The sequence below is a fragment of the Macaca nemestrina genome, chromosome 5, assembly GCF_043159975.1.
Source record: "Macaca nemestrina isolate mMacNem1 chromosome 5, mMacNem.hap1, whole genome shotgun sequence".
Classification (NCBI taxonomy): Eukaryota; Metazoa; Chordata; class Mammalia; order Primates; family Cercopithecidae; genus Macaca; species Macaca nemestrina.
In genome coordinates, this window is record NC_092129.1 from 7228267 (window position 1) to 7254743 (window position 26477).

General features: G+C 37.8%; 1 long non-coding RNA gene across 4 annotated transcripts in view; it reads right to left on the reverse strand.

Moving 5' to 3' along the window:
* Positions 1-9211: 9211 nt before the first annotated feature.
* The window catches only part of LOC105487533 (uncharacterized), a 55729-nt gene continuing 38463 nt past the window's right edge, over positions 9212-26477 (reverse strand). For all 4 annotated transcript variants that reach the window (XR_011623259.1, XR_011623260.1, XR_011623262.1 and 1 more), the window contains one exon: positions 9212-10190. This is a non-coding gene — a long non-coding RNA (uncharacterized lncRNA). The remainder of the gene's footprint in view (positions 10191-26477) is intronic.

Consider the following 26477-nt stretch of genomic DNA (forward strand, 5'->3'; position numbering starts at 1 on the left):
CAATTTCTACTAAACACATGTCTCTTCTACATCATCATGAAGCCCAAAAATCTTAAGTCTAACTATGGTAATTCAGAAGCTGTCCATATTTAGTGATTGACACAGGAAAGATATCCATATGTGTTCCATAACAAGAAATTCATTACTTGATGTTTAATCAGAAAATACCTAGGACATATTTTCTAAAATGATTTTCAAAAAATTATGTTTGTGGATTTTTATGCATACACATGTGTGCACACGTGTGCACATACGTGTGCCTAAATATGCAAATATATATACACACATATATGTATGGCAAAAAATCATTTAGAATTTTAATGAAAAAGATAATTTTACTACGTGACATTTTAGGGTCTATAATATGCTAACACCATTTACAGCGCTCCAAAAAATTGAACATTTATGATGTTTTCCAAATAGTTTTGAATCTAAAGTCTCCTTGTATCATGTGACCCATCGCAATGCACCTTGGGCAGCACTTAATCAGAATGACCAACTGATTTTTTTATGAACTTCTTTTATTATTGAGACCTTTCAAAGAAATGCACAATAATTCATTCATTAGACAACGAGTTTAACACATATGTATTTTATACCAATTTTCTTCCAGGTGTTATTACATTATCTGGAGATATAGTAGGAAAGAAAACAAAATAGCATATGACAAAGCAACTGAGAAATTTAATTGGAAGCAGATTGACCACTGTTTGTGTTTCTCTAATTCAAATTTAGGGGACTTGGATTATGATTATTCAGGTAATCCTCAACCAGTGAATCCAATGAAATAATTTCTTAATAATAAATGCATGAAAAAAACATTTTAATCTCTTGTGACTGAGCAATTCACTCACTTCTTCCCACATGCGAAGATGATATTAGCATAGTGTAAGGAAATGTTGTAATTTTCTCAATAGTAAACAACCTGCGATGATTTAAGCATCTGTAAATTAAATAATTTTAAAAATCAAACTTGCCATGTAATATAGTGCTATGAAGTTTAAAAAGATCATTTTTTAAACTCTGACTACTATGACTTGTCCTCTGCTGGTGTATAAATAGAAAAGGGAGACAGCTAGGTCAATTATTAAAATAAAGGCAATACTAAGCGTCATAGGAGAAAGAAAATAAAGTGCAGTGGGATAGCTGGTTCAAGACAAGGCAGTAAGCCAAAAGAAATAGAAACCTAGTAGATTAAATTAGAGATATTCAAAGAAATGTATATAAAAATATATATTTATTGTTGAGCAAGTGATATGAGCTAAAGAAGAAATAAAATCAACTAATAAATGTGAAAATATGTTTAATCTTCTTAATAAAAATAAATCTGAAACAAAACAGTCAGGGTCCAGAGAAACGCAAATATTGCAGAGTTGTATTAGTCGGGGGTCTCTAGAGAAACAGACAGTGAGACCTATGTTATAAAAACTGACTCACATGATCATATATTTATATGATTTTGGAGGCCAAGTGGTACTATAACATGTTGTCTGCAAGCTGGAGACCCAGTAAAGCCGGTGATGTAATTCAGTCTGAGGCCAAAGGCCTAAGAACTGAGGGGTACCTGTGGTTTAAGTCTGTGATTCTGATATTGCTAGTAGGAGCTTCAGTGTCTGAACCCAGAAGCAGAGGAGCAGAAGCTCAGGGAGAAAGAAGTTGCCCCTCCTCCCTCTGCTTTTTTATTCTATTTGGGCCCTCAATGGATTGGATGCTTTCCACCCACACTGGTGAGGGCGAATCTTCTTTACTCAGCCTCCTCATTCAAATGCTCATCTCTTCCAGAAAAACCCCCACAGAATCACACAGAAATAATGTTTTACAAGACATCTGTGCATTCCTTAGCCCAGTCAAGTTGACACATAAAATTAACACTCTTAGAGTATAATTTGGAAATACGTTTCAAGAATTAGAGAAATTATCCAATACTTTGATCCAACAACCCTGTGACATTAGGGTATGCTACTTGCTCCCCAGGTTCTATTCTGTCCTTCACTTGCCCAAAAACCACTAGCATCCCAGTTTAAACTGTGGCCACCCATCCAGAAACTGTATTCCTATGACTGCATGAGACCATAAAACTAAATGCTGGTCAGTTGGCTGGGAATGGAAATGGCATAAGAAATTTAAGGAACAAACTCCTTGAAAAGAAAGATCTGTGTCCTTCATTCTCTCTTTCCCTGTAGCTTGATGACAAATAAAGCAGCCAACACGGACATTGAGAAGGAAAACTTGGATTATCTCACCTCCCTTAGTCTCCCTGAGACTGCCCTATTATCTGAGACAGAAATGAATGTTTAATTCATTTAAGTCACTTGTATTGTGTGCATTTTTTACATAAATTTAATCAATACCCTAACTAATGCAACTTCCTTGCAGGTTGAAGAATATATTGAAAGAAAAAAAATAATTAAAAGTATTGACGACAGCATTAGTATAATAGTAAAATTTGGGGAACTGGGAAAGTTGAATCAAATAATAAAAGAACAGTTAAAAATTGCATTGTTCCTATATAATAAAATGTTAACAAGTTGAGATTTTTAACATTGAACACATAATTACATAGATAAATGCTCAACATAATATAAAAGGTAATTCAAATAAAACTGTACACGATTAAGTTCTCATTGAACCTTGCTCAAAGGTTCTTGGAAACTGGGACTTTACACAAACTGATGTACAACAAAACCAATTTTTTTTCTCATGGTTGTTAGAATAAAACAATGTTGAAGGAAACAATGTTATTTGCGGACCTGCTGTACATCTTTCACTTAAAGTCACCGTTTCTAAGAACCTATAGTCAACATTAAATGAGGACTTACTGTACTCATTATAAGCCATACTTTATAAAAGAATTATACATGCACTTTACAAATGATTTATAAGATTGGAAGATAATCTACTGTCTGAGTCTATGCCTACTGCTATAACAAAATACCTTAAACTGTATTATTTATAAACAATATAAATGTGTTGCTTAGAGTTCTGGAGGCTGGAAATTCCAAAATCGAGCTGCCAGCAGATGTGGTATCTGGTGAAGGCCAGCTCCTCATAGGTGCTGCCTTCTTGGTGTGTCCCTTGCATGGCAGAAATGAAGACGGGGCAAGTAGGCTCCCTCAAGCCTTTTGTAAGCTACTAAGGTATTTGTAAGGTGGTTATAAAGCTGTGCAGAGCCCTCATGACCTAATCACTTCCCAAATGTCCCATTTTTTAATACTATGGCATTGAGTATTAGGTTACAACATATGAATTTCCAGGGAACACCAACTTTCAGACCATAGCATTCTCTCTCTGGACCCCCAAAATTCATGTTCTTCTCACATGCAAAATACATTCATTTTATCCCATTAGCCCCAAAAGTCTTAACCTGTTCCAGCACCAACCACAAGTTTAAAGTTCAAAATCTCATCTAAATCAGATATGGGTGAAATTCATGATATAATGCACTCTGAGGCAAATCCTCCCTCAACTGTGCATCTGTGAAAGCAAGTACATTATGTACTTCCAAAATGGTGGGGCAGGCATAGAATAAATATTTTCATTCCAAAGGGAAAAAGTAGGAAGCAAGAAAGGGATAACTAACCCTAAGTAATTCCCAAATCTAATATAGCGAACAACATTAAATCTTAAAGCTTGAGAATAACTTTCTTTAATGATGTGCCTCCTTTAGGACTTATTGCAGAAGGGGTTAGGCCCCCAAGGCGGTAGGAAGTCACACCCCATGGCTCCACTGAGCACTGTCCTAGAGTGAACTCTCTGCAGTGGTCTTGCCCCAGGCCTCCAGTGGGAAATATCCTAGCAGGGAATCTCTGTAGTAGTCCAGGTGCTGTGGTCTTTCTCCGCCTGGGCCCTGAGGCTCTGCGGGATATCCTTTGAAATTTAAGTGGAGGCAGCTGCGCCCCCACAGCTGTGCACTCTACACACCAGTGGAGAAGGCATCTTGCAGCCACTGCCAAGGTTTATCACCTATGCTCTCTCGAAGGGCTGCCACTGCACACCGTGCTGCACCTGGGCTCATGGCAGCCACATGTAGGGCAAGAGAGAAGTGCTGCCCTGGAATTCCACAAGCAGAGGCTTGGGTGAGGTCTCCAGGGCTGAAGGTTCCCTTTTGACATTGCCCTGTTCCCTAGACCTTGACCCTCTGGGCCTGTGATGGAAATAGTAGTGCTGATAATCTCCAAAATGCCTTTGGGGTCATTCTTCCCCAATTTATTGATGAATAACACCTGGCTTCCAATGATTCATTCTAATCTCCTTGTCAAATAATTGCTTGGCCACACCTTTGGTGTTCTCCACCAAACACACTTTTTCATCCTTTATTACATGGCCAGGCTAAGAATTTTTTTAATGTTTAAATTAAGATTTAAAGAGTAATCTTATGATTATAAATTTCACCTTTATTTCTGTCTTCTCACATTTTACCATCAGCATCAAGAGAAGCTATACTGCACTGTCAACATTCTGCCTAAATATTTCGTCCACCAAATAACTGATTTCATGCTCATCAGTTCCTCCTTCCACAAAACACTAGAACACAAACACAATTAAGCCAAGTATTTTGCCACTGTATAAAGAGGACCTTCCTTCCAGTTTCCTATAACATGTTTCTTATTTATCTCATCAGAATGGCCTTTACCATCCATATCTTTACCAACATCCTGATCAGGACCACTTTGGTAATCCCTAAGAAGACTGAACCTGTCTTTACACCAGGGAGTCCAATCTTTTGGCTTCCCTAGGCCACCTTGGAAGAAAAAGAATTCTCTTGGGCCACGCATAAAATACACTAACACTAACGATAGCTGATTAGCTAAAAATAAATTCCAAAAAAATCTCATAATGTTTTAAGAAAGTTTACAAATTTATCTTGGACCACATTCAAAGCCATCCTGGGCCACATGTGGCCAGCAGGCCGTGCATTCAACAAGCTTGTTCTACACCCTCATCTTCTTCTGAGCTCCCACTAGAATCACCCTTTACAGTTTCTTCACAACAGTATGGGCTTGTCCCAGCATGCACTTCAAAACTCTTCCAGTATCTACCTATTACCCAACTCTAAAGCCACTTCCACATTTTTAGGAACATATTACAGCAGCACCCCACTCTTGGTACCAATTTCTATCAGAGTCTGTTCCTGCTGCTGTAACAAAATACCTTAGACTGTATAATTTATAAACAACAGAAATTTATTGCTCACTGTTCTGGAGGCTAGTGAGTTCAAGATTAAGGCACTAGCTGATTTGGTGTCTGGTGAGGGCCTCTTCCTCACCAGCACCTTGCTTCTGCATCCTCACATGAATGGTAGAGAAGAGGGGTATGAAGGCTGTGTCATCTAATGAAAGGAAGAGGAAGGAACAAGCAGATTCCCTCAAGTTTTTGTAAGGAATGCTAATTCCATTTGTGAGGGCAGAGCCCTCATTACCTAATTACCAAACGCCCCATCTCTTAATACTATTGCATGGAGTATCAGGTTCCAACATATGAGTTTTAGGGGGACAAAAACATTCAGCTATAGAACCTGACAAACTATTAAAATGGATTAGTCGTAGGTGATGGGATACTGGCATCTTTATCTTTCTATTCATTCTTCTCTTTATTTTCTATATTTCTTTGAATAAATTTGCATTTTTTATAATCAATAATATAGTTCTTATAGTCTTTCTCTATATCTTATAGTTAATAAAATGCAAAGGATACAAATAATATGCTTAAGAACTTGCCCAAGGGAACCGGTTAAGGGAGTGAACTATTTTTGTTTAGTTAAATATCAGAATTGGCCATGAGCTGGATGCACTGGGATTGAGAGGAAGAGAAATTGAAACTGCTCTGCATAGTAAGTGGCCAGGACCTGGTAGATTTGGGAGTTCACAGGTCTTGGGAAGTAACAGGAGGAGATCCAAAAAGGAAGAAATGGGAATTAGCCACATGGTGGGTGGCTGGGTCTGTAGTGAGGAGCAATGAGCAACTTACTTCAAGCATGAAGCAAAAAAAGACATCTGGGATGCAGGGCCCATTATTACTTGCCATGGTTGTGCTGAGCTGCAGTGCATACCAGCCCATCCCCAGCCAGCTCACCTCTCACAATGGCATTGTTGGCACTTCAGCCACTGCAATGGTGTTCTGCTGCTGACAACTCATGAAAAATGGTCAGTATATACAGGAGATGAAATGCAAAGAGGAAAATTCCATAGACACAGAAAATCAGAAACACAGATGGCTAGGAGAAATTCAAGTTCTTCCACTCCCCCATCCACTGTCAGCCCCTGCCTGTAATCATGCAAATATGAGAAGGATTTTCCTCTCTCCATCAGAGGATAGTGGCAGGCTACTTGTAAGGAATAGGCATGGGGCTTACCTACCTTTTAAAGTATGCACTGACCCTGAAAAATGGATTTGGAGACCATCAAGAAATTGATATGTCACAAACAGCTCTTATATATATATCCTCAGCACCAACTATGAATTAGGTCTTGTGCCAAGGACTGCAGTCACGAAAGGGAAGTGTAAAACATTTTCTCTGAACAAGTTACTTACAGACTAGCAAAGCCAATAAATATTACATTCTTAAAATGATTAGAACACATTGAAGTGCTCTGCTTTCACCTATAAAGAATGGCTTTTTAGTTGCAGAGGCAAATCTGTAGTACTACCCACCTGGAAACAGGAACAAAAGTGTTTTAAATGCAGCAGAGTACCAGTTACATGAGCTTACTTCAGAATGTATTTCTTGAAAGTCTTAAAATGTAATTTCTTTTTTTAAGGTTACCTACACCTTTCTCTCAATTTAGATTTCTTTTCGCCACTTCTGGTAATTTGCTCACATGCTGAATTTCTGCTAGAAATATCAGTCTATTCTTTAATTTTCCCTTATACAAGCTGGAGTTGGGAGCTCTTTTACACATTCCCTGTACGCTACAGATGCAAATTACATCCTCCTCTCCACCAAGGTTCTGTGGAGCTCATTGTCAGGGCTGACTTCAGGGAGGCTGGAGCTGAGGAGCCACCTCAGGCTCTCCTGGGCACCTAGCTCAGAGGATGCATCATCTGGGGTCTCTGGAGAGAAGGGGAGGACACTGAGTATTCAGGGCAGCAGTAACACTTAGCCTATTTGATTGCAGCTGTCAACCCTGTGGCAGGTTTCAAATGGAAGGAGACTGATTGTAAGGATAAGGAGGCCTACTTCAAATGGAAAGTCTCTTTTCATTAAAAAATAGTACAGTGTGCAGAAGTGCCGAGCAGCAAAGGGTACTCTCGACTGGTTTATGGGCACATCATCTATTACTCTGCTTCCTTCATTAAGAAGAGAAAATGGCATCGATGAAGCAATCCTTTCCATGATAATAGAAACGGTATCTGAGAATGGTTATAAGATTAATTTTCTCGATAGGGAATAGGGAGACAAATTTTGTTATTCTTATTTTATTAAACTTATGTAACATTTTAACCTCTAGTAATTTTTTTAAGTTTAGATAAAATACTTGTTCTATATTAAATTTGCAGAGTAAGAGTGAGTTAATTAATATAATCAGAGACAGAGAGAGAGAGCCCTGCCAGCTCTTATTACTCAGGGGCCAGCTAAGTCAGGAAAAAAGTTTCTAAGAAAATTCAATCAAATGTTGCATTCACTAGTTAATTACCTAAAAATAGAGTTTCTGAGATGAAAAATGAGGCTGTTTCAGTGAAATTTAGCCTCACAGAGAGACAAAAAAAAAAAAGACTAAAAATAGAAGAATAAAAAAGAAAAAGTTATTTTTTCTAAACATTGTGACAGTATCAGCTCAGGGGTTACATCCAGACAAGGAGTCTTTACAGCTGTAATCAGCTTGCTACCAATTGCTGCATTTAAGTATTTCTATATTTTTTAGAAATTACTATTGAGAAGTAAAGATATAATTTTTCTGGGTATTTACAAAAAATTCTCCTCTGACGCAGAATATCAGTGTGTCTGGATCCACCGTGATGTGCCTCCAACTCATAACAAGTAATTAACTTATAAAGACAAATATTTGGGAATAATTGATGCATTTTCCTATACATTAGAGCATATTCAGATTTTAAAATTATCTCACATACATGCTGAGAAACTTTCTGAAATGGGAGAAAACAGGTAAAGTCAGCACCAGGGTAGCCAGGAATTGCCCAGAGCCACTGCCCTCCCACCCTGTGACCCTCCCTAGCTGACACTGTTTATCATTCCACATGTGATACGGACCAAAGGCTTCCTCACAAGTGCTGCTAAAGGAAGAATGGAAGCTGTCATTGCATGTAATTTACTTGTTTTGATACTGATTCTTTTCGAATTATTTTCCCTGCATTCATCTGTAGTGACCACATGGGAAAGCTCTCTGCAATGGGAAACAGTCATATCCTAAACTTCAACACTTTTACTAGCAATCTAGGACACATAAAAGGGTTGCTAAATGGAAAGCCTCTCATTGCTGAAATCCATAGGACATACAAATATTTACTGAATGTGTGATATGCAATGTGTATTATACAATCTGCTAAGCGCTGGGTGTACATCAGTTTTAACCAAAAAGATGATCCCTGGCCACTTGCAACACTTTTGGTGTTGTAGTGGAGACAGACCAAAAGAAGCAGGCAGACAAAAATAAAAATATAGCCCAATTAATACATTAGCACACATTCTGATAAGTGTTAACAAAGGAACACAATGGATATGCAGAAGGGAAGGAATTTAGTGGTTTGGGCAAGCTTCTCCAGAAAGTGACTCTTTATAAAGCATGAGTTGTCTGTGAGACAATCAAAGGGAGATGTCAAGAATCGAACACACAACTTTGGAATCCTCAACATATAAATATTAACATAAAGTCATGTGGACAGGACCACCAAGAGATTAAAAAATAAAGATGGCAGAGAATAGGACCATGATTAAGCTCTATGAAATTTTATCAGTATACGATAGGTAGAGAAATTAGAATTGCCAGGCAAGAATGAGAAAAGAACACCGAGAAAAGTAAGAGTAAAAACAGGGGACTGTGATTTCATGAAAGCCAAGATAAGATTGGGTTTCTGAGCAGAAGGACTGCTCAGATCAATTGGGCCAAGAGAACAAATTAAAGCCGGTCAGACCACACCATTTGATTGGGTCACATGACGTTGCAGTGATCCTAACAAGAATGGTGTCAGTGTATGTGTGTGTGTGTGTGTGCGCGTGTGTGTGTGTGTGTGTGTGTATGTGTGTGTGTGGGAGTTGATGGGGTGAGCGTTGAGTACAGAAAGTAAGCATAGAAAGCCATTTCTGGATGCTTCTGAAAAAGTACAAAACAATGGATCGTGGCTGCATGTGGACTTGGTCAGAGGGAAAAAGCATTATTTAAGATGGAACATGCCAGAACATATCTGCATGATAGTAATGATTCCACCGAGATGTAGAAACTGATGATGTCAGAAACACAGGGGTGCACTGAAGCTGGAAAGCCCTTTGGGAGTTTGCGGAGATGAGGGTGCGGCACAGCTGCAGGGTTGGATCTCATGTAAGAGGAGTGATGCTTCTCACTTAAGGAGTGGCTGAAAGGAAAAGCTTGCTGCAGAGGCTGGGGCTGTGCCAATTTCTAGGTGAGAATAGGAGAGAGTTTTCATCTGGTGGCTGCTATTTGTCTACTGAGCTTGTTGGGTTCTGTTGGACTAAGTTTTGAGACTTGAAGATGTAGTGAGAGACAGTCATTGCAGCCGGTGGGGGCACAGAAAAGTTGAAGTTTATTGGATGTTTGGTGAGCGGAGTTGAGTTCCCACTTCAGATTAGGGGTCATAAATTACAGCCATATTAATTTGCATAAATGCCGAGTTTTCTTCACAATGATATAGATGCCAAAAAAGTGAATGTTTGCTCTTATCAGTAGGAGAAAATCTTTACAAGACAAAAAAGTGAAAAATAAAAAAAAGGATTGACAGGAATCTTGCAATTAACCGAAAAGTCAAAATCTACATTTTACAGACAAGAATAAAAAAGAGATATTTTATCTTAAAAGACAAAATAGTAAAAAATAAAAAATGACTGACAGGAATCTTGCAATTAACTGAAAATTCAAAATACCTTTTGCAGACAAAGAATAAAATCAGTATTTTGCAGAAGTTTGTACATCCAATGAATGGCAGAAGTGCATCTAGAACCCGGCTTCATTCTTGCCTTGGGTGCACTGTTCATTTCGGGGACAGGGAGAGGGTCTTATCTACAAAGGAATGGGAGAGAAACAGGGAAACAATATCAGTCATACTTAGTTGTAGGTGGAAAAAGACAGTAAAAATTGGATGGAGACACAGGAAAATAAGTGGAAAACTTGAGGCATTTTCTCATAAAACTAAATGAATGAGTCAAAAAGAAGCTGATTCTTAAGACGATTGAAGTAAGTTAAGAAAGGAGCCCTTTCTATAGACTGGACTAGCACATAGCTGAAAATTTCCCCCCCTCCCCCCAGACAGGTCTCATGTAAATTCATCTTTTCCCTTATAAATTGAGCTGAAATAGCAATAGCTGGAATAGCAGTGGGGTGCAAAGTTTGATAGTTTTTTTCCACTGGATGAACAGAAGAGATTCAGAGAGATTTTATGCACCATGTTTATTCTAAGTATCTCTGGAGCTGAAGTCTACTCAGATTTTTATGCTTCTAAATTCTACTTCAGGAGAAGGCAGAGTAAGTCTGCGGCTTTTAGATATGAGGCCTAAAGTTAACTGATTAGGAATGGCTACAGTGACTGACTTGACCCACTGACTAATCAGCAGGAACAGAGAGTGGAATAATTATTTGTACTGTGCTGTGAACTGAGAGGAAAATCCTCAGGCTGTGCAGAGTTGAATCTACTCAACTCAAGCCTTACATGTGCCTAATGGACCTTCCCTCTTAAATGCCGTGTTCCCACTCAGGAATGAGTCTACAGACACATGTGATACCTTCCCCTTCACACCCCACTCCCTACTTCCAGGTGCTCCTTAATTTCACACTTACTGTCATCAGTACCACCTTTCTCCAAGTCTCCCAAATGTGCAACTTTCAAACGTTAGCCATTGTATCCAACACCACTTCCCCAGGGGATTCACTTAATATCACATTACTTCTTTCTATGTCTTTTTTGCTTAACATTCACCATTTCTTTATTCTTCCTACAGAAAAACTTTTAATTCATGTCTGCTTAATCATCCAGTTCTCTCCATTCTATCCTACATAGATGGCAATACTGCCATTATTTTTCATTTCATCATGCTACTCGTGTGTCTCAAAAACCCTCAGGATATCCCCAACTACACAGGGTAGAATTGAATTTTCTTAAACTAGAATAAGGTCTAGTTATTATTAAACTAGTAAGGTCTCCTCTACTTCTATTTCCAAACTGGCATTCTGCTATCTCCAAAAAGAATATTCTGATCAGGCCAGACCTGTTTTCCTATCCATAGAACATGCTGTATGCTTTTTCACTTTCATAGTAATGCCTTTCTCCTGGCAGAATTTCCTCTCCTGGTCTTCCCTGTTGACTCAAATCTTACCCAACACTTAAGGCTAGACTCAAGTTCCAACTCCTACGTGAGACCTTTTCTGAACACTACAGTCAATAGGGTCTATTCTGCCTCTGATTTTTTGTAGCAGATATAATATGTTTCTTTCATATAATATTTTCTCATCTTATGCTTTTATTAATTTTCATTATATGTACAGCTTTTTAAACTAGATTTTGAACTAACTAGTAATTGCAGTTTTATAACTTTCACAGAATGTAATGCACAAGATAAATTTTAAAATCATGCTCATATTTTGAGAGGCCACAGGAGTTACCCTTTGTAATATACAATTAAGACTGGAGCTTAAGTCTCAACAGGAAAAATAATAGCAAAAACTACAGTTGCTTGCAAAAAAAAAAAAAAAAGCGATTTTAAAGGAAACTATCTTAAGTGACGTATCTTGAGTGAGATATCAACATGTTAAGTCATTTCTTGATATTGACATTTCTACAGGCTTTTGCTTTTCAGACTTACATTTTCAGTGCATCATAAGAAAGGGTAAGGTCATTTTGTATTTTTTCTGGTAGATCTGAGGGAAAACACTTTACATAAAATATGACTGGAACTTCATAAATTCTCAAAAAGTTGCAAGGGTAAGTTCAGCCAAACTCTCCAAACCAGTACTGTGAGCTAAACATGGCATATGCTATAAAGGAAAACTTTGCAAACTTTTGCACAAAGTTCAACAGTTGCCACACAAAAAAATACAGGAAAGAGTAAAACTTAGAAAATTGAGAGGATGAATCCAATCATTTTGGACCTTCTGTTTCATGTTAACAATCAGAATGTTTAGCAGAACTCAGCTTTCATAAGTTAATGGAATGTCTCATGGTGATTGTGATGAAAATTACTGTATCTATGAGTCTTAATTGTAGTGCACTAGAACTGAATAAATATCCTGCATAATATTATGCTTGAAATGTTATGCACATAGGCTTAATTCATGGGATGTTAAAATCTTACTGAACTAAATCTTGTGTCTGAGAGTTTAAAACAAACTCAAAAACCTCAGGCAGTATATTAATAAATGTTAGCAATATTCTTTCCACAGCTAAGTACAGAGTTTGCTATAATTAATATTTATGATCCTAAATAACTAAAAATTTTGCTTTCCTTTATTTTCCATATGCACTCTGATTTTAAAATATAATTTTAATAATTCTTTCTCTGCTAGGAGACATTCTATCAGCACGTGTTAATTCTCTTCAATTCTGTATCTTATATGAGTTTCTTGACTGTGTTAGTTTGGTTGACTGATGACATCCACACATCATGTGTAATAACCAACCTTTTTCTCATATAGAAGATATGGCGGGGAGAGTTAAAATAGAATTTCTTAAATAACTATAAACATGAAATATCCAAAATTATTTTATGTATATAGTATTTTAAATAACTAGGAGAAGAGGATATGACAATATTTGAGTCATTCATAATTAGTTCAAACTGAATTAAATATTTGAAATATAGAATTAAAATGACCATAGCCTCACAGCTTAGACACTGCCAAAAGAGGCCTCACAAATATAAGGCAGCTTGTATAACATATTTAGGAAACATCAAGCTCTTTATAGAAGGTTCTAAAGGGAGGTGGCATGATGCAGATGGAAGTGAATCATCTAATTGATAGTAAATTATAGGAAAAGGACGTCAGAAAGGATGACTGAAAAATCTAAATTTAGCGTGTTCCTCAAATCATTGCTTCAAGTCAGTGCTTCTGCTCCACATTTAACAAATGTGGGAATGAAACCAACATGGCTTCTTAATATTGAGATCTTTTACTTCAATTGCAGTGTATGTGGTATGAGACCTTAAAACAATCAGGTTATTGCTTTATTGCTTCCTCTGAAAGTAAATATTATATTTAGAGCTAGAAATGGAAGTATATCACAAAAGAACCAAGGCATTCCTCATCAACATTCAGCCTTGGCCAAGTTTTGACTACATTTCACCTAACAGCTGCAGCATCTAACTTAAGCAGTCCGTGGAAAGTATTTTTAAAATCTTGAAATATTTGCTATCTAATATTTCCCTGCTAGATTTCAGAGATTAACTCCCTACCATCAATAGAAGATACAGGTCAGTATATGGCAGGAAAGAGAAATGCTGGTGTCATTACACAAACACATGCTTGAAGACTTTCTGAGTGCTGAGTCCTCAAAAAATCAAACAAGCAAGCAATACAACAACAACAAAAAAAAACGCTTGAAGAAATACTGTTATTCATCATTTGTAAAGCTTTAGAGATGAACAAAATGTGGTTTGTTTCTGCTGCTTCCAGGTTAATCAGGGGCCTGGTGCTACCACTGCTTTCCAAGGAATCTGTGGATGGTCCTCTGGCCAGATTCTCCCTGACACTGTGGTCAAGATATTCTGCTACCCTCTGAAGGCTTTCTATTCCTATAAACAATGATAATGTTCCCCTTCTATATTTCAAAAGCATTTATCAGACTTATCAGCCTTCATTTATCTCATAATACTGATCGTAGACCACATATATGTTCTCCATGGTGCCTGGTTTGCCTTTATACTTTCAGAGTGACTTTTTTTCATACTTCTTGGCTTTTCAAATTTCTCCCACTCCAAGCCCTCCATTACTACATTTTGACTTACACTTACTTGAAAAAATAGAAAACACAATATTTTGCATTGGTCTGAATATTTGTGTCCCCTCAAAATTCGGTTGGTAAAATCCTAACCCTGGCCGGATGCAGGGGCTCACACCTGTAATCCCAGCATTTTGGGAGGCCAAGGCAAGTGGATCACTTGAGCCCAGGAGTTTGAGACCAGACTGACCAACATGGCAAAACCCTGTCTCTACTAAAAACACAAAAATTAGCTGGCTATGGTGGCACCTGCCTGTAGTCCCAGCTACTTGGGAGGCTGAGGCACAAGAATCGCTTGAGCCCAGAAAGCGGATGTTGCAGTGAGCCGAGATGGCGCCACTGCACTCCAGCCTGGGTGACAGAGCAAAACCCTGTCTCAAATAATAATAATAATAATAAAAACAAAAATCTTAACCCTCAAGGTGGTGGTATTAGGAGGTAGGGCCTTCAGGAAATAATTAGGTCATGAAAGCAGAGGCTTCATGAATGGAATTGGTGCCCTTACAAAAGAGGCCTGAAGGAGACCCCTTGTCTCTTCAACCATGCAAAGACCGAGTAAAAAGCCATACATCGACCACTAAGCAGGTCCTCACTAGACATCAAATTCACCAATGCCTTGATCTTGAACTTTACAGCCTCCAGAACTAGGAGATGTACATTTCTGTTGTTCATGAGCTACACAGTTTATGATATTTTCCTACAGTGGCTTAAATAGACTGCAACACATCCCTTCATCTTTAAATCAACAAATCATGAATTCATCTGCATCTGAAACTATTTTTTCTTCCCTTCTTCTTGGAGCCATGAAGGAATTCTTTCCATTAAAGCTTATCTTTGCAAATGCCCAGTAGATCCCATCCCCCTCACCTGATTAACGTCTTTCTTTGGTTTTGCACTCTGTTTTATGTATCATCAATTTCTGTCTCTCCTCTAGATGTATGTTCCTCAGTGTACATCATATAGGCTTTAATTTTCCATCTTAAAAACATTAAATAAACAATCTCTCCCTTGAGTCTAACATCTGTCAACCTACCTACCTCCTTCTTACAACTTAACTATCCACGTTTGTTATATATACAAACTGATTCTGGTATTTTACTTCCTATTATTCTGCAACTCATTCCATAAAAGTTCTGTTTATCATTTTTTGCCAGCATGTTACCAAAACAACCTGTTGATCAAACGAAGCTGCATTTATTTTTAACCATGGTAAGAGATCTGACTCACAGTCTTAATAGCTTCTCACACACACACACACAAAAATCAAAGTTGGGATATTTATTGACGCTTCGCAGAGTGGTATATTTTAGTCTTTCAATGTGAAAGCTTTGTTAGCATTGAGTAAGTGTCATGATATAATAAGATTTGTGAACACAAGGCAAGGCTTGGGAGTAAGGGGATCAAGGGTCTTGGTGTGTAATTCATTCTATGTTTTAAGAAATTTATGAAATAAACAATACAGTTACTTGCAACTTTTATCTTTCTGGGAAGTTTCCTGGAATAGGAAAGTTATGTTGTTGAAGTGAGTGGATTATTAAGATCATGTAAATGCAGCCAATCAGCTATGTAGAAGGTTTAAATTCTCATCATAATTGCCTTTGTTGAGATCATCATTTGACCAAGCATAGTGGCTACTTGCTCTCTTCATCCAACTCAACATATTTACACTCAGTTAAACATTGCCTCTTCAAAATCTTTTCATCTTTGGGCTTTTATGGTGATATATACTTTTTGTCCTTTCATATCACTTGCTATTCCTTCTCATCTTTTTTTCTGGAGTCTTCTCTATCTGATTTCTAAATGTTGGAAATCTTCTGAGTCAAATCATGGGACGACTTATCTCTCCTGTATGCATCCTTTCCTGAGTGACCTTATCTACCTCAATCATTTAAAATAAAGTCTACATGATAATAACGCCCAAATTGATGTCCATAAACCAGGAAAAGCAACTTAATTCTTTACATTCCTTTATTTCCAACCCAGAGGTACTATGGACTTAATATGTTCAATTGTACCTATTCAAATCTTTTTCTTCCCCAATTTTTATTATCTCAGTACATTTTATTACAATATATTGAGTTACACAAGCCACTGTGTTACACCTCTCCAGGGGTGCCATTCACTTTTCATTCTTCTCTTATGAATGGTAAACAGTGCCTTTTGGGTCTTGGCCACTCACCTGGTCTCACATGCTGAGCACCCTTGAGTTTATGCATCTGTTTCTAAATTTATCGCTAAATATTTTGAAAAATGTTCTAGCATTCCAGTATCAAATTCCTTGCTTTTCATTTTCTTCTAATATATTACAATCAAATTTATATCTTTGCCATTCTATAAACATTGTATGAAAAATTCTGGTAAATATCACCAGTAAATTTTTTCTTGATAAATTCATTAGATACATTTCATTTACTCTCATAGTTAATGAATTTGAATTATTCAGTCCTATTGAAAATGCATTATTTTTTCTATTCCATCTTCCATGTTTGTCTTAAGTATGATTATCTCAAGGGTTTTACCCTCTTCTAGGACAACTACATGTATCCTAAGTGTTGGTCTTTGCCCTTTCCTTTTTCTAATACCTCACAGTTTGTCTGAAATACTATTACCTCCCTCAGTTTCAACCATCATCATGCAATGCCTTGAAAAATCTTCGTCTCTAGTTGTGAGAGTCTATTGAACATTAAACCCAATAATTTTAATGTCTTGCTAAACTATCCAATAGTTACAAAGACATCACAAACCCCAAATGTCCCAAACAAAATGTCTTACTTTGTGCTGCTATAACAAAATCCCTGAGACAGGGTAATTTATGAAGAACAGAGATTGATTTCTTATGGTTCTGGAGGCTGGGAAGTCCAAGGTCATTTGGCGAAGGGCCTTCTTGCTGCATCATCCCATAAGGGAAAGTCAAGAGGGTGAACATGCATAAGAGGAGGGGGATTAACTTACTTTTTATAACAAACCACCTCCACAATAAAGGCATTAATCTATTCATGATGGCAGAGCCCTCATGATTTTTATCACCTCTCAAAGGTCCCACCAGTCAACACTGTTGCATTGGGGATTAAGGTTCCAACACATTAATTTTGGAGGAAGCACTGAAAACAGCACCGAATTATTTTATTTCCTTCTTGAATTCAAAACTGACTTTATCTCTTGCTGTTCTTATCTTCTACAATGGCATTATCTTTCACTTTGTTTCTTAGGAAAAGTGGTTGATAGAGTCATTATTAATCAACCCATCTTCTTCCTCAGTTTTCATATTTCAGCAATCATTAAGTCCCATAAAATACTTCAGAATTATTTCAAAGTATTTTCTTCTTCTCTAATGAATTATCAATTCCAATTATTAACTGTTTCATCTCTTGCCTGAGTAATTTTAATCACCTTTAGTTAATCTTTTGGATTTTTAGTTAATGCTTTTTCTGGTCAGTTTCTATTTTACTCGATATTTTATTTCATAAAACACGAATGTCATCGGACTATGACATTTCTCAACTAAAACACTTTTGACAGCTCTCAGTATGGGATTTTTCTCTGTCTAATTTTAATGTTCTCCTACAGTTGTATTTCTGACCACTCCTCTCCTTGACACACTTGAAAAAATAGCCATACTTGGGACCATTTTTGGAACTTGGTATATAATTAATGGTTTCATATTGTGTTCACCTTTTTCTTTTCTTCTTCCATACCCTTTTGCCCATTGTTGACTTGATAAATTCCTACCCATTGCTAACAGTTCAACTAATAGGTGTTCCCTAGGAAGTTATCTTGAACTCATGTAGACGTTCTCTTTCTTAATGCATCCATGTAACTTTTTCCTCTATGATGGTACCCATTTCATTGTATTGAGATATTTATTTGCATGCCACTATTCCTTATTGATTGTGAGCTCTTATGCTCACTAATTGATTTTGTAAATTTTTCACATGAATATATTGGTTTTAATAAATGCAACATCAGTGAATTATTATATAAAAATAATTAATAGTTAAGAAACAAAAGTTCAGAGAGTCACATGGCAGAATGCCTGAAAATCATGCTGGGTGTTATTATAATATTACTGTAAGCAATAGTGAGACATTGAATGTCTTTGAGCAGAAAAATAATCATTGTTGTACCAATTATATATATGACTGATGGGCTGGAAGAGAGAGATGTGGAAAACAGAAAGCCACCTTAATAGATGTGTAAGCAAAAAACTTTTAATCCTTGAAGGTACAAAAGAAAAAACAAATCGCTTCACGGAAAATATTTTTCTAAACAGAATATCAGCAACTGAACTACCCAGGTAACCTTTGTGGTCTGGAATGTGCTGTTCCTATGATAAGCAGAGTGGAATAAATTTATGGCTACATGTATGGGTCACATCCAGGTATGTTTCATTGTCTAAAATTTGCCTTTTACCATGTCAAGCACAGTAGAATAAATAGACAAATGATTAGTAAAATGTTTCAAGTTTTCTGAGAGCATCAAAAAAGGCATCTAAATATAACTATGGGTGCATAGTAGGTAGCTGGACACCAAAGCACTCATTTTATTCAATGGCTGTTTGCTTACATTTTAAAAGCAAAACTTTAAATGCAAACCAAACAAAAACAAGAAGTCTTAAATATGTACCTCATGATAATCCAAATGTAAGTTGAAAGAGGTACTTTCTGTATGCATCTTTCTGTTAGGAAAGGAGTTAGAGAAATGTACTCAAGTAATAACAGATTGCCAATTTTAGTATATCTGGAACTGCCATTTATGAAATTCAGATTCTTTATAAAAATATGCTGATTTTGTACTCTGTTTAAAATGTGCATCTCTTCTTTTATTGTTGGGGATCCATTACATTTTTTCTGAATTCCCTTTGGCTTTGAAACTTAAGATGTGAGTACAATGTTTATGAATGCAGGTATGTGTATAGTAGTTATATAAACTCAAAATCACATTCCTCATTTTACATAGGGTGTATAAATGAAAACACTAGATTCATAGGTATATATTGTTTTAATAGCCTTTACAAATGATTAAGTCCTCACATTAGCTGTTCTTCAGAGAAATAAAGCTATAGGTATAAAATAACTAAAAACCACAGGAGAAGATGTCGATGTTATTACAATCAAATGGGGAAGAATATATCTACAGTGGGCTCTAAGTGAATCCCCTGAAGACCTATGTCTGGGGGTTTTCAGGCTAGAGATAGATAAGGAGTTAGAAGAGTGAAATAGGAACAATAAGAATGTTTAAAGCATTTTTTGGAAGAAACGATAATTTTAACATCTAGATATTACATTTTTTCCTTTACCCTGTATTTATTTTCAACCTGACATTTTTGTGTTTAAACTTTTTTTCTGCCACATTCCGCATCACAATCAGTGGCATGCATATGACTGGGTAAGGCCAGGGCTAGGTACATCCCTGAAATTCATCTGCCATCCTCTGATCTGCTCTCAATCAGAGTGAAAGGCATGCAGGCAGGAAAACTCGGGATGAATCAACCAGCCTCTCTACTGACGGAAGTTCATAACTCATAGGAACCACCTTGAATTATGACTGAAACCAAATGGGAAGTGGGTACATAAAAAGCCTTGAACGCAACGGCCCTTCTTCAGCCTTATTGGATTATTGATTTTGTTTGTCATCTTAGTTTATTTTGGGAATGTGTTTTAAGCCAGTGATCACATAGGAGAGAGTAGGGAGTGTTATTTATTTTAAATAATGAAAAAGAAATGTGAAAATGCTTGAATCTGTTATATTAGAGTAGGGCTTATTCCAGTATAACAAGTACCAAGAAGACTTGTCACACTGAACTTTATTTGAACCTCAAAGAGTGTGGAATTAATTTACATTTCATTATAGTCTGGTAATTCCCTCAGCACTGCATTAGGGGGGTCTAGAATGAAAAAACTGTGTACTTCCTTGCTACTGCAAGATCCTGTGAGTTCCAATCCTACAATCCCAGCCAGAAAGGTCAAACGTGCATTGTTTAATCAATAACAATCTTACTCTGTACCTTTGGAGAGTGGTCATTCTGCAAATAGGAATATTTTAAAATCAAAGTATTGAATTCTCATTGCAATCACCAAGTTCACCTGAGATCCAATAACAAATACAACAATAGGTTAGAATATGCACTAACCACCATCTAGCAATTCTTTCATTAGCAAAGTAAAACAAAAATATTGCGGTGGCAGTGAAATAATAATAATATTTATACTATTTTAAAATTTTTGTAACAATTATTATTTATTATTATTATGCTTTTTATAAACAATTCACATGCCACTTACGCTCCTTACCACCCTGATCTTAGATGTTATAAGAGAACTGCTATATCCCTAGTCTCCTTTGGTAAGCTCCCTTTAAGAATTTGCTGTGTGTTTAAAGATTTTCAATAGCTTCTTATATTTCCTCAGTATTTCTAGGGTTGGTGCTTTCTTTTTCTCCATAGATTCTCCAAAATAGGTTATGATATTTTAAATCATAGGTAGCAATAACTAATAAGATATCATTTTTCTGAGATAGGAGCAGAGGTTAAATTATAGTTTAAGGAAATGACCTGAAAAGATGTTTGCATATGCCTCCATATCTCCAGTGCCCTGGAGTTCATGAGCCTTGACCTTGCTTTAAGCATTCTAACACATCTTTTTGAGCCATTTGCCTAGGATATTTGTAAACATCTTTGTCTTTTTATGAATGCCTCAATTCAGAGGGTTTGCACTCTCCAATATGAAACTGGAATTGTATTATATGCTGAAAGACATTCTACTAAAAGCAACAGTTGCGCCTCTGCTAAATTCAATTTGTTTGGGAGAATCAGTTCTAAGCCCCAAAGGAGCAACTCTTTAGCCACCAGCAATGGTGCTTGTGAGCCCTATGTTAACAAGTTAATCAATATTATATTACTTCATGTGGAAGGTTGTTTTTTCTAAAGGCAGCCAACAATAAATCCCATCCCATAAACTATTCAACAATTCAAACATGATCTCCTCCCATTCAGAGGTGGTATCTATGTCCCTTCTCCTTGAATCTTGGCTTCTGACTTATTTGAACTAATAGGAAATATCCAAAATGTTGCTGTCTGAATCTTAGGCTATGTCAGAAAAGGGGCTGCACCATCTACCTAGATGTTTGGAGTACTCATTATGGTACCTTGAACCAAATGGTAACTAGTCCTACTGCTGTGAGGTTACTATGCTACGAGGTAACCCAAACATGCTTATGCGGAGAAACCAGAAGAAAAAGTCCTAAGGCTCCTGAAAAGAAAGATGTCTGGCCAGCTCGCAGCTATTCTAGCTCCCCTTTGTCAGACGGTAACCACATGAAAGAACCCAGATCACTATATGTTAGAAGCAAGGTGAGAAAACCACTGTTACTTTCACAAAAAAGAAGGAAGACCCAGAAGGAGAAACCAAAGGCCCAGAGAACCAAACCCAGAGCGCAGTAATGGACCCTAATCAACTCTACAAACCGTATAAGATAACTTTGTGCCAAAACTCAATCCACTGACCAATGCTTCAGTCACAGAATTTGGTCTTTACTCTGTTGCCTTTCCCTGCAAGAAAACAGAGGGCTAGGATAATCTCTAAAGTTAGTGCCCACTTGGCTGGGCATGGTGGCTTATACCTGTAATCCCAGTATTTTGGAGGGCTGAGGTGGGCGGATCACAAGGTCAGGAGTTCAAGACCAGTCTGACCAAAATGGTGAAACCCCATCTTTACTAAAAATACAAAAGTTAGCCAGGCATGGTGGCACATGCCAGCAATCCTAGCTACTCTGGAGGCCGAGGCAGGAGAATCACTTGAACCTGGGAGGTGGAGCTTACAGTGAGCCGAGATCACGCCACCGCACTCCAGCCTGGGTGACAGAGCGAGACTCCATCTAAAAAAAAAAAAAAAAGTTAATCCCCCCTCAACGATGAGAGGTATGAGAGGTGAGATCCAGGGTAAAGGGAATTATTTGAGGGTCCAGTCCATCAAAGCCCATGCAGCAAAACCTCTCTTAAAATCTTACTCTCTTGCCCATATAATGAACATATATTTATTAGACAATAAAATAGAAAATAAAACATATAAAAAATCTTATTTTGATTCTACAATGCAGAGATAGACGTTTATAAATAGGAGTCTCAGTTGTTGACAGCATAATCCACTATAGGTAGTTTAAGCAAAGCTTTATAAAAATAAGACAGTGACTGGGCATGGTGGCTCACGCCTGTAATCCCAGCACTTTGGGAAGCCGAGGCAGGCAGACCATGAGGTCAGGAGATCGAGACCATCCTGGCTAACACGGTGAAACCCCGTCTCTACTAAAAATACAAAAAAATTATCTGGGCGTGGTGGCGGGTGCCTGTAGTCCCAGCTACTCAGGAGGCTGAGGCAGGAGAATGACGTGAACCTGGGAGGTGGAGCTTGCAGTGAGCCGAGATTGCGCAACTGCACTCCAGCCTGGGCAACGGAGCCGTCTCAAAAAAAAAAAAAAAAAAAAAAAAGACACAGTTTGGTGAGTAAAGAAATATTGCTTTCAGTGTATTATCTTGATGGTAGAGGACCTATAGAGATGCTCACTTGACATTTCTTTTTAAATCATCTTTACTACCTAGGTCAAGGATCCAATATGGGCTTTCTACCAGTTGCTTAGTGTATTTACTGCAATTAAACTCAGAAACTGGAGAAATAATCAGATTCTCTGTAGTACATTTTGAAACTGGGAAGTATGAGTCTTCCAATTTTGTCTTTTTCAAGGTTGTTTTGGCTATTCTGGGTCACTGCACTTCCATAAAAGATCAGTGTGTCAAATTCTGTAAAAAAATTAAAAAAGAAAGACAGACTAGGATTTCAACAGGAACAGCACTGAATTATGGGATTATGGGTCATTTTGGGGAGAACTGCTATTTAATAATACTAAGTCTTCTGATTCATGAACAGGTGATGTCTTTTTATTCATTTTATTTAAGTCTTTTTCTTTCTTTCCACCATGTTTTGTAGTCGTTAGTGCACAAGGATGACTTTTTTTGGTTAAATTTGTCTGTCATTCCAGAGGTCTCCCTTTTTCAAGTTTTTGGCCAGGTTTTTGGCTCTTGTTTGCCCTGACTGGCACTGCGGTCCCAGGCAGCAGGATGATGAATGATCACTACTGATTGTTTCCCCCAAAGCTTTGAGGATAAAGGTTTCCCTGAAAAAAGAGCACTGAGTCAAGTTGTGTAAAACAACAGAATTTTTCCAGGGAACTGTGAGACAGGTCAAATAGTAAAACTGCACTTTGTATGAGATTTTCTGGGGAACTTCAAACGCCACTTGTCCCGTTTGGTTGCTGTAGGTTGCTGTAGGTTGCTGGCCTTCAACACTAGTGAGACCAGTTGGGGGAAACAGGGCTGGGAGTCAATGGAGATGAATTGTCACAGACTGTGCTGTTCTTACCAAGGTTCAGCAGATTTTCTTGAATAAACACTCTTATACTGTTTTAAGTCTTTAGTTAACTTCCAGAGTTCTAAAAACACACCTTTAGCATAGCATTGCCAGTGTGTTTGTTGCCTTTGCTGGGGAGTATTATCTGTGAAGGTCCTCACTCCACTATTCTGGAAGTGTTGCTTTCCTTCCTGGTTTTAAAGCAAATTTATTTATTAATCAATGGAACATAGTGCACTTGCAATACTGAACCTTATTTTTTTTCACTTGACAGAATGTTATAGAAAGTTATTAAAAATATTTTCCATATCAATAAATATAAACACAAATGATAATTTTACATGGTTTTTCCTTTGAGTGAATGTCATATTCAACTATAATCATAGCGCTGTCTGTTAATAACTGCTAAGATTTCTTTCTTTTATAAGCACTATAGGTTAATAGGCAATTAAGCAAAAATTGATGATAAAACATTAGGAAGTTTAAAGGAATCATATCAATACATAGCAAGGAACATTTTTAGGGAACATATTAGGGTTCGGATAAAGAGATGTTATGCTTTGCTTATAAAAAATGTCATTTAAACAAATTTTGAAGAATAAGTACTATATTAGTCTATTTTCACACTGCTATAAAGAACTACCTGAGTCTGGGTAATTTATAAAGAAAAGAGGTTTAATTGACTCATAGTTTCACAAGCTATACAGGAGGCATGGCTGAGGAAGCTTCAGGAAGTTTACAATCATAGTGGAAGGAGAAGGGGAAGCAAGCATGTCTTCTTATGGTGGTGAAAGAGAGAACATGAAGGGGTAAGTGCCACATACTTTCAAAATCTAGATCTTTGAAACTTACAATCATGGTGGAAGGAGAAGGGGAAGCAAGAATGTCTCTTATGATGGTAACAGAGAGAGAGCATGAATGGGGAAGTGCTATACACTTTCAAACCCCAGACCTTGTGAGAACTCACTATCATGAGAACAGTAAGGGAGAAGTCCACCCCAGTGATCCAATCACTTCCCACCAGGTCCTTCCAACACTCCAGAATACAATTCAACATGAGATATGGGTAGGGACACAGAACCAAACCATCTCATTTTTCCCCTAGCCCCTCTAAAATCTCATGTTCTTCTCACATTTCAAAACACAATCATGCCTTCCCAACAGTCTCCTAGAGTCTTAACTCATTCCAGCACTAACACAAAAGTCCAAGTCCAAAGTTACATCTGAGACACAAGTCCCTTCTGCCTATGAGTCTGTGAAGTAAAAATCAAGTTAGTTATTTCCAATACACAATGGGGATACATGCATTGGGTAAATGCCCCCATTCCAAAAGTGAGAAATCAGCTAACAGAAAGGGGCTCCAGGCCCTGTGCAAGTCTGCAAATCACAGCAGGACAGTCATTAAATCTTAAAGATCCAAAATAATCTCCTTTGACTCCATGTCTCACATTCAGGTCACACCAACACAATGGGTGGGTTGCCAAGGCCTTGGGCAGCTCTGTCCCTGGGGCACTTCAGGATACAATTCTGGCAGCTGCGTTCACAGGCATTGCCTGCAGCTTTTCCAGATATACGGTGCACGTTGTTGGTAGATCTACTATTCTGGGGTCTGGAAGACGGTGGCCATCTTCTCACAGTTCCACTAGGCAGTGCCCCAGTGGTGATTCTGTTTGGGGGTTCCAACCCCACATTTTCCTTCTGCACTGCCCTAGTAGAGGTTCTCTATAAGGGCCCCGCCCCTGCAGCAGACTTCTGCCTGGAAACCCAGGCATTTTCATACATCTCTGAAAACAAGACAAATATTCCTAAACCTCAACTCTTGCATTCTACACACTCACAGGCCCAACACCACATGGAAGCCACCAAGGCCTGGTGCTTACACCCTCTGAAGCAATCGCCCAAGCTATAGCTTAGCCTCTTTTAACCATGGCTAGAGCTAAAGCAGCTGGGATGCAGGGCACCATGTCCCAAGGATGCACAGAGCATCTGGGCCCAGGACCTGACCCACAAAATCATTTTTCCCTCCTAGGCCTCCAGGCCTGTGATAGGAGGGGCTGCTGCGAAGGTCTCTGAAATGCCCTGGAGGCATTTCCCCATTGTCTTGGCTATTAACATTCAGCTCCTCTTTACTTATGCAAATTTCTGCAGCCTTGAATTCCTCCCCAGAAAATGGGTTTTTCTTTTCTACTGCATGGTTAGGTTGCAAATTTTCAAAACGTTTATCTCCTGCTTCCTCTTTAAATATGTTTCAATTTTAGACCATCTCCTTGTGAATTCTTAAAAGCATACACTGTTAGAAGCAGCCAGGTCAATTCTTGAATGCTTTGCTGCTTAGAAATTTCTTCCAACAGGTATCCTAAATCACCTCTCTCAACTTCAAATTTCTACAAATCTCTAGAGCATGGACAAAATGCCACCAGTCTCCTTGCTAAAGCACAGCAATAGTGACCATTACTCAAGTTCTCAGTAAGTTTCTCATCTCCACCTGAGACCTCCTCAGACACTTCACTGTCCATATCACTATCAGCACTTTGACCACAACCATTCCAAAAGTCTCTAGAAAATTCCAAACTTTTTCTCATCTTCCTGTCTTCTTTTGAGTCCTCTGAACTGTTCCAATCTCTGCCCATTACCCAGTTCCAAAGTCACTTCCACATTTTCAGGTATCTTTATAGCAATGCCTCACTACTCTAGTACCAATTTTCTGTATTAATCCATTCTTACACTGCTATAAAGAACTACCCAAGACTGAGTAATTTATAAAGAGGTGTAATTGACTGATAGTTTCACAGGCTGTACAGGTGGCATGGCTGGGGAGGCCTGAGGAAACTTATAATCATGTTGGAAGATGAAGGGGAAGCAGGCACATCTTCACATGTTGGCAACAGATATATAGAGAGTGCAGGGTGGGGAAGTGCTACACACTTTTAAACAACCAGATCTCATGAGAACTCACTGTCA